General features: G+C 37.6%; 1 non-coding gene across 1 annotated transcript; it reads right to left on the bottom strand.

Moving 5' to 3' along the window:
- Nucleotides 1–6273: 6273 nt before the first annotated feature.
- On the bottom strand, nt 6274–6380 carry LOC125924056 (U6 spliceosomal RNA). Its single transcript, XR_007458242.1, has one exon. It is a non-coding gene; the product is annotated as a U6 spliceosomal RNA (small nuclear RNA).
- Between the last annotated feature and the right edge of the window lie 3834 nt (nt 6381–10214).

Raw genomic sequence — 10214 nt, 5'->3', positions numbered from 1 at the left:
GGAAAGACTCAGGTGATATTTGAATTGAGTTTTGATGGGCCAATAGGAGCTTATCAAGTGTACAAGTTACAAGAGAGCATTACAAGTAGAGGTAAAGAAATGTACAAACGCTATAATTTTTCATTCCCTTAATAATTTCGCAGAATGTTTATTTGGCATCTACTACACGAAAGGCACTACCTTAGCAGCTAGGGTTGTAGGAGTAGACAAGAACCAGTGTAAAGACAAACACTGAGAGGGTATCATGTGTTCACAAGGAGAGATGTTCAGGTTCCCCGAGACTGCCCAGCAGGAAGTCCTAACCAGGACTGATATCGGGTTTCCTTGAGGATGTCAAATTTAAGAAGGTGCTCACGTTTGGTCCCTCAGTCAATCTTGTCAGGCTTACTTCCAAAATAACCAGAATCTTGCAATATTTCACCACCAGTACTACCCCTACCTGCTGCAAATGACCGTCATTCCTTGCATGGACCATTGCAATAGTCGCCTGACTGTCCTTCTTGCCTGTCCCCTTCCCACCTTCAATCTGTTCCCAACGCAGCAGCCTGAATGACCTTGGTGAAACCAGCAGCCAGTTTATGACACTGCTTATCTCAAAACTCTCTGATGACTCCTATCTTACTCAGAGTAGAGTCAGAGTTTCATGATGTCGTCAGGGCCCTCCACAGGCCATAGGGTCCTGTTGCCTCTCTGGGTAGCCCCCCGAAGCTCCCTCCCTTGCCCCTTTGTTCCATCCATTCTGGCATCCTTGCTAGCCCTCCAACATGTCAAGCATGCTTACTGCTCAGAGTCTTTCTGATTACTGTTCTGTCTAGAATGTTCTTCCCCTAGATACACACCTGACTCATCCTTCATCTCCATCAGATGTTTTCTTAAATGTCATTGAAAAGCTACACTTTGACCACACCCTGTAAGAGCCGCTGCCATTATCTCAGGATGCCATTTCTCCTCACCCTGATTTATGCTGCACATTGTGCTGATTGCCATCTGATATGCTTCATGTTATTTATTTATTGTCTCTGTTCGTTGCCTAGATTGTGGACCTCAGGGGCTCACTGATGTTAATACCTGGATCTCCAGTGGGGCTGGGTACTTAGGATGCCTTCTCTAAACGTTTGCAGAGTGAATGGATAATACATGAGATGTGGTTGGTAAGTAAGCTTTAGACAGGTGAGAAGGAGGGCTACTGGAGAGGTCTCTGGGCAGAGGGAACAGCAAGTCCACTGGCTCAGAGATGGAAAAAGCACGGTGAACTGGAAGGAATAAGAGAAGTTCAGTGTGGATGGAGTACAGAAAGCAGAAGAAAGTGGAGCCAGATGAGCTTTTGTTTTCCTCTACAGTTCTTCCACAATGATCAAAAATGAGATTCATGGATGTTTCAGACTTTGTGATGGGAAGTACAAGGCATGTCAGGATTATCAAACGATTACGTGAGAGCTACAGAGCATGTCTAGTTCGTAAAGAAGTTCTGCCCTACTGTGCTGAATTTGTAGGTTGGACAAACTTTCCTGCAGTAATTTGATATTCTTATTTGATGGAGAACACTCTCGGGGACACATCGTTCAGGTGGCTAAAATGGAAAATGTGGCTTTCTTAATCTTGTTTCTTCTGTCCAATTTTAGAGACTGTCCTTTCTTTGCAAGACATTTTTGAAATATTTCAAAATATTATATTCTCTTTCCTTGGCTCTGAGGTTCTTTCTTTGGCTGTTTCTTTTAAGCAGCACGAGTTGTTTCCTCCTGGCAGAGGGCTGCCTCGGCTGAGTGATGAGTGCATCGCATCTGATTTGGGGGCCAGAGCCCGGCCTGGGGATCATGGAACTTGGGCTGGCCACTGTCATCCACGACTTGAAATGGAAAGTTTACTTTTGAAAAACACACATGGCGAAAGAAAAAGTTCTTTTCTTTCAAACATGGGAATAACACCTACAAGAAGATCTATTCCCCCAAATGAGAACTCTGCTGAAATGGTTCAATCAAGGGAAAAATCTACGTATAAATTTACTTACGAAACTAGAAAGTGTTGCTAAAATAAAGCATGCTGAAAACTGTTTGAGTTCCATCACATTATTTTAAAAATCCTCCTTGGCTCCTTAAGCTTCAATCATTTCTTCGTGAAGAAAAAAAAAAAATCTCTTTGACTTGGAGCTACTTACAGTCTAGACGAGAGGAGCTGGAGGGAGCAAAGAAATTGATCACAGCGTCCTAATCTGTGTAGGTGTGTCCCTGAGGCCTGCTGGGGCCTTACCTGTGTGACCGCTGCTGCTGGCAGGAAGGTGTCTGTGGAGGAGACTGTGGTTGGCTGGGACGAGGCCAGGGTAAAGTAAACTGAAGTCTAGCTTTGAAGAAGGGGGTGGACTTTTGTGCAGCGTGCCTTAACCCAATGATGCGGCCGACCTGATCTTCCTTCCTGATTTAAAAAGGAAGAAGGAAGACAGATTTGTTATGGTTTAAAAAACAAACAAACAAACAAACAAACAAACAAAAAACGGTGAAGAATTGCACCTGGACACAGCATCCCAAATTCTGGATATTTGTGGACTGTTGCATGGAGTTTGTAGCTGTGAAATTCATATGTCTGGTGAATAAAACCTGCCCACGGTGTGAGGGCATAGGTCTGGGCATGTCGGGGGTATTTGGGATGAGTTCCAAGACTAGTAGGGAATAACACTGTGAAGCAGAAAAACTAATTAGGTACGAGGTTTGAGGGTGGGGGGAGGAGAGGTTCGTATGAATTACAACCTGATGAAGTACAGAAAAGCTAATCTTTTTGAGAAAATCAGTGGTCATTGAAAGTGAATGTCATGATCAAATATCCATCTTATTTATTTGTTTATTTATTTATTCCCATCTTATTTATTTTTATTTCACGAACTATTCAAGGAAAGGTAACTGGACAGAGAGGTACAGAAAAAAAGAGGAAGAGTCTTATAATCTGTTCCACTCTCCAGATGTAATCATTTCATATCCCTCTTATAGAATAACCATTTAAGAAATACTCTATAAAGTTGCTTAACAAAGGCTTAAGTGCTGTATATAAAGTTTAAAAAGTAACTAAGGAAACAAAAGTGATAGTAATAATATGTGAATAATAAAAAGGAGTAGGAGGGGGAAAGTGTCTGATTGCCACTTTTCATAGCAACAAGTCAGTAGATAAAATTTGGAGTTTGCAAACTAAGCTTTAGAGGCTAAATTTGATTATGTGGTTCTATGGAAGTCATAACCTGAAAAACTATGCATTAAAGCGCTTGTAGATAAAGTTGTGTTTAGAATCAAGATAGAGAATTAATTGAAGAAAGGAAGAGAAAACTGAACACAGGAGTTAGTTAGTTTCAGGCCATGGCAATAAGACAAGTTGAAAATGAAGAGATCTTGGTCTGTGGTCGTGTTATGGGGATCAAAAGGCAGAGGCAGGTAATGGGAAACTCATGAAGAGGAAAATTTTACTGAGGTATAGGAGATGGAAAACCAGGGCATTGAGACAGTCATCCATGCAAACGATGATGATGATATGCCTTGGATGTTAAGGAAATGGAACGAGGGGATGAGGCAGGGGCCAGGGAAGAAAAACGACTTACCATGTTGCAGTCTCACTGCAAACATGTCAGCGGCTATAGAGAAGTGACCTATAGTCCAAGGGATGCAAACGGATGGAGAATGATGATGAGAATTCAAAGCTTGTGTCCTGTGCTAAAAACAGGGATTGGGGACTAAAAGTGTTGACCCTTTCACTTATGTCTCAGAGAGAAGACTGAATTGACATGGCTTCATTCGAAAGTTCTGGGAAAACTGGTCTTTCTTGGGCCATCTGGAGAAATAAAGTAGAAGATGCTTATAAACTGTAGTGCACAGGGTTTCTTAAAATCATAGGATTGGAGGGAAGGAGAGGCTAGTTAAAAGCATCTGGAAATGGGAACAGGGGTGAGAGAGGATTGGAGCAAGACTGGGTTAATCTAGTGGGGGGGGGGGGGTGTGTGTGCCCAGGACTGCATGTGATATGTATGAATTAGGAAGTGGAAAACTCAATGTGCAATCTAAACATAGTGTTTTGTTAAAAATGTTTTACACATATATACAACCCTCACTGGTGTTTAACGTTATTCACGGATTATTCATTTAGTCATTTCCTGATTTGAAGTTATTCATATTTTTACCTTTAATATTGCAATGTTTCTTTTTTTTTCATTTAATTTTCATAGGCTCAGGATGGGGAGAGAGAGTGAGCAAAGCTCTCACAAGCTCATGCATGGAGATCTTCACTATCACTATTTTAAGAAATGAATTCTGTGACTTTTTAGACAGGTAGACAGACATATTTTACTTGGAATGCTTAAATCATTTTTCTTTAAATTGTGTAAATTAATGAACAAAAATACTTAGAAGATTTTCACTGAATTCAGATATGTTTCCTTTCCTTAAGGGGATTCAAATCCTTCCAAGTTGAAATTTGTAGTCCTGGCCTCATTTGACTTACATGAGGAAAAAGAAAAATCTTAAGAATACTTTTTATGACTGTTCACATAACTCACAAATAACTAGGTGGACTTTATTTAAGCCTTCAAAAGAAATTCCATTTTAGACTAGACACTAATGTGGAAAATTTGAGAGCAAACAATTTAATTTTTAAAGTCTTAGGAGAAAGAGTGACAGAGAGAGAGAGGTAGAAACAGACCTACCTCTATCTACACCTACCAGATAGAGAGAGACAGACGGGGAAAGAGAAGGAAGGAGTAAGGAGAGAGAGACAAATAAAGTTAATTTATAAATTAGTTGGAATACTTTTCTGGATCATTCCTCTAAAGTTTATATATATATATATAATATACACACACACACTTTATATATGTTTTATATGTATATATACATATATAAATGTATATATAATTTTTAATTAATTTTAAAATAAAATTGAAAAAATCCTTTCCCATTCTATGTAGTGCTTATAGTGCATATGTAAGCACAATTTGCTTAATGCATAATACATATGTTTAATTTTAGTTGAATATTTGTTTATGGAAGACACACAACTTAATAATTTCTCTGAATTACACAATGTAAATGCAGCTTTTATATATTAGGAAGGAAAGCAGAAGATGCTACATGAATATATGTTAGTTCGGCACTAAACATTTATAAAATGTGGGGGGGAAGCAAAAACACAAAGGCCAGATTCACCAGACACAATTTCTTCTCCATGTAGAACTCCCGTGGACTTCAAAGGGTTTACTGCTCAAAAACCAGGCTCAACACGGGGGAGGGAATAAAAATCTGCCGCCAATTGCCAGTTGCAGAGTCTCAGCCAATTTTTACAAACTTGGAAGTTGTCCTCTTTGATTTTTTATCAGTGAAAAATGTCTGGAATGACTGGAGACACTTCTGAAGTTTTTCACTTTTTTTTTTTACATTTTTACAGACTAAAATATAGTGGAAAAACTGGATTTTCATTAAATATGTCCCAATTATAATGTGTAGACATAAAATGTTAATTTCTGTAGGTTCTTCAGGGACGACTAAACTTTTTTATTATTATTTCTATGCATTTATTAGAATCATACTGTTTTAGGCTTGGAAAGCTTTTGTCAATTATAGTGCAGAGTTAATTTATTTTATAGGAAGATGCTTTGAGGTGGTTTTCACAGTTCCTATTTCTTACCCAGGGTGTGATGCATTTCCTGACTAGAGTCTGTTTTTCACCGGTGAAAGAGGAGTCTCCAAATATCCTTACCAATTGCTTTCCTTGTGTTTTTCAGCCAGTTACTTGACCACATTAAGAAAAGAGACATGAATTTGGGCTACAGTCCATAGAGAACAATGTTAGCTTTGATGAAAACCATCACCAAAAAAGTACAGAACAACGAAGCATGCATTCTGTTTTGTTCTTTTGAACACAGATACCTATAAAACGACCAAAAACAACAACAACAACAACAACAACAACAACAACAACAAAACAAACAACGATCTAAATGGTAAACCCCAGCAATCCTAAATAGACAGCATGAATAAACATCATTGCTAAGTGACTACCTTATCATTTACTATCAAATTTGCTGGCTGAACCATGCTTGAGGGAAAGTTTTTTTGAATGATTGATCAATAACACATTAAATGTGTTTTGCTGTCTTTTATTGTAAAGTGCTATTGCAGGCATGCATACAGGTGTGTGTGTGTGTGTGTGTGTGTGTGTGCGCGTGCGTGTATGTATGTAAGGTTCAGAATAACTTAAAGGGTGGATCCATGGTGATAGTTTCATTTTTTTTTTTTTTTTTTTTTTTTTAATATGGAACGCTTCACGAATTTGCGTGTCATCCTTGCGCAGGGGCCATGCTAATCTTCTCTGTTTCGTTCCAATTTTAGTATATGTGCTGCCGAAGCGAGCACCATGGTGATAGTTTCTAAACAAGCAAATAATCTCTCTCGCTGTGAACGCTAGAACCTAGTATCACACAAAGCCAATGAATGGACACATGAAGCAGATGCATGTCTCTATTTTTCATGACGTCAAAAGAATTTTGAGGAACCCAATGAACTATTTATTCGTTTAGTCCACGCGTTGCAAAACAATGCAATGTTTATTTCATTTTTGTCCCTTGTATTTAGGATTCCTTTTTCTAATTTGCATATAATGTGAAATATTTTTGATTCTTTGCAGGATCAGTTTGGTAGGTTTTTGCTGCTCTGTCTTTTGTAGCCTGACAGCTGCAGTGAGTACACACATCTGCCATGTCGATGTCAAGTGGCACACGTCACTTTTCATAACAGCTGTTGTTGGCGGATCATTTCAACTATCTTGGGGATCAATGGAATATAAACATTCATTGCACAAAGTATATAAAGCTGGGTTTACTGGATTTGACACTGTTTCTTATCAACATACTCTGCTTTCTTTCTAGCACTGTGATGCTAAAAATTGGTTCACAGTATGAACAACAAATTATTTCTCGTCTAATTGTCCAAGTATTTAAGAATGCTGCAGCATTGATGTGACAAATCAGTGCCAGGAAAAAAGTTTAGTTGAAAGAATGGTTTTTGTGTACAGTGTATACTTAAAATATATCACAATATAAACTAACATATATATATATTACATATAATATGATATTTATTACATTCGACATAATACATAAAAATATACAAAATAATGACATTGGTTCAATTTTAGACCAAATGCCACTTCTAAAGTACCATCATAGGATATTATGTCTCCTATGGCTCTGTATGTTTTGTCACAGTTTTGTTTCTACAAAATCAATCCTTTTAAGCAAATTAAAAAGAATATTTGACGATTTCACATTAAAATGGAAATGTATTAAAAACATACACACACACACACCCAGGGTTGCCTGGGTGGCTCAGTCGGTTAAGCGTCTAACTCTAGATTTAGGCTCAGGCCATGATCTCACAGATCTGAGAAGAGCCCTGTGTCAACATCCACACTGGGCATGGGGTCTGCTCAAGATTCTCTCTCTCCCTCTGTCCCTCCCCCACCCACACAGTCTTTTGTATGCATGCGCACACGCTCTCCCTCTCTCTCTCTCTCTCTTTAAAAAAAAAGAAAGAAAAAAGAGAAGGGAAGAGAAAGAAGAGAAGAGAAAGAAGAGAAGAGAAGAGAAGGGAAGGGAAGGAAGGGAAGGGAAGGGAAGGGAAGGGAAAGGAAAGGAAAGGAAAGGAAAGGAAAGGAAAGGAAAGGAAAGAAAAGAAGAGAAGAGAGAAAAGAAGAGAAAAGAAAAGAAAAGAAAAGCTCTAGGTCTTGATTAGAACTAAAAGTATTGTAAGTTCTTAAGTGAAAAGAAATTATTGGTTACGTGGAAGAATTACAAAGATGAAAAAACATTTTTTAGTAATTATCAAATAGGGAAGGATTGTTGGAGGTAGTCACACAGTTTGACACTGTGTACTTCTTTTCACCTTTTACCAGTCCTTGACATCAAAATCAACCCTTGATTTGTGAAAATATCTTCATGAGGAGAAATCCCCAGACCTTAGAATCTTTTGCAACCTACATTTTAGTCACACACAGGGAAGAGAGAACCTTTATGACAGGCTGCTCTTACTAGTGCGATTTGTTTCACATCTATTTTACAAGAATGGAGTCTTGGAAACCACATGAAGTCATACCTGTGGACTTTTGCTGGGAAACACACACATTAATAAAGGGCATGCATTTCAAACTACATCTTGTTTTCTCTGTGTAGCCATTCTCCTTTTAGTGACCTCCTCCAATTCCATGATTTTAAATACTATCTCTGTAGACAGATGATTCAGATGCTTATCTCCAGTCCAGATTTTCCTTTCAACTCCAGTTTCACCGGTCCAATCATTTGTGAGTTGCTCCCCCCACCTTGGGTATCCAATCTAACTGTTCATTTCTTCACCTATCCCACTATTCCTCTGGTTTTCCTTGCCCCAAAAAATAAGTTAACTTTATTCTACTGGTTTGTTGGGCAAAATAATTTGAGTTATTCTTTATTCCTTTTTAATTTCATACCTCCCATTCAATCCACCAGCAAATCTTATTAGCCTTTTTATCAAAACATATATTCAGCATCAAGTCACTTCTGAACTTGTATATCCTACCACTATTCTCTCTCCTCAGAACAATTTCAATAGCATCGCAAATGAGGCTTCTCTTTTCAACCCCCCCCCCACAGTGTAGTCTCAACACAGCAATCAGATATTTAGAAAAGTCTGAATTTTAAAACTTGAGTCACAATGTGCCACTCCTCACTTAAAACCTTATAATAACTTCCTATTTCATCTTGAGTAAAAGTGATGTTCTTACTGAGAACTCCCAGTTTCTACATGACTTCATTCTTCATTCCTCTCAAAACTCATCTTTTAAAACTTCTCTTGCCACACTGACTTTTTGCTGTTCCTCAAACATGCTGGGCATATTTTTGTCTCAGAGATTTGGTTTTTTTCATTTTCTCTCCTTCTTCCTGGAATATTTTTTTCTCCAGTCATGAATAGATACAGGCATGGCTATCTTACTTATTCCTTTGGGCTTCCACTCAGCAAGGTTTTCTCTGGCCATTCTAGCTAAATGATCCCCATCTCCACTGTCATACTCTATCCTCTTACCTGACTTGAATCTTTTTAGGACATCTTTTTATCACCATCCGGTATTATATAGTCTGTACTTTTTCTTCGAAACAAAAGTTCCATGAGTCTGGGTTTGTTTTGTGTTCTAATATAACTTCAGAAGTCTAGAAGAGTGTGTGGCATGTAGTAGACACTCAATAAATATTTGTTGTCTTGAATTGATGCTTTGATGTCATTTGTAAAGTCTCACTGAATACTAAATGTATTCAAAAACTTGCTAGTAGAATAAGAAGAAATAAATAGCCTTCTCAATTTCTCTTTTACAGTAGAACAGATGTGGACTCTTTTCTTCCCAATAAAGACAATAGTGGTCTTAATTCATTCAACACTTCTTGTTGGCAAAGAAAAACTTTCTGTGGAGAAGGAAGAGGCAACATGACCTCTAAAAAATTCCTCCTCCTTCCCTGAAGACAAAAATAGGATATATTTACATAAAATTTTAGAATACACTCAATTGAACTGAGGAATATTCCCAATTGGGAAAATTGATATAAAATGTTTTAAAACACTGAGAAGAATCAGTATATTCCTCCATGTTCATGAGTTAGTTTCTTATTATTATAAGATAATTTATGATTATTTTATCAAATACATTATTTTAAATTAAGATCATAAAGAAACATCTTTGTAGAATGAATGAGAAAGAGGAATAAACATATCAGAATATTATAAGAGCCAAGATAACTTGTATTTTAATTTTTTTAAATATTTTATGGCCAAAATGTATGAATTTTTTTTTTCTTTCATTTCTCTACCATGGGAAATTTCTGAGAAAAGTCCAGGAATGAAATAACTCTGAAATGTGAGGTCACAGTAACCTGATTTAGTGCAGAAGATGAGCAATCAAATACAAGACTTTTATTTGAAGATCCAAATTCTGTTTTCAGATCAGAAAGATTCTTTCCTTTTCAGACACCTTCATAGGCACGCACTGGGATATTTTGGATTTTGTTGCATATTGATGTAACCATTGTTGGGCAAGTTACCCATGACTTCATCCCGCATACAAATGACAGCTGGGAAATTTAGTATGCGTATGTAATGATTTGCCCCATATGCATAGAATTAAACGTCCCAGGCTGCTCTGATGGTCCATGTAGGATCTGTTGTTTT

This window comes from Panthera uncia, chromosome B1, assembly GCF_023721935.1.
Source record: "Panthera uncia isolate 11264 chromosome B1, Puncia_PCG_1.0, whole genome shotgun sequence".
Classification (NCBI taxonomy): Eukaryota; Metazoa; Chordata; class Mammalia; order Carnivora; family Felidae; genus Panthera; species Panthera uncia.
Note: the sequence above shows the minus strand (reverse complement) of the source record. Positions and strands in the feature narration are given on the sequence as shown.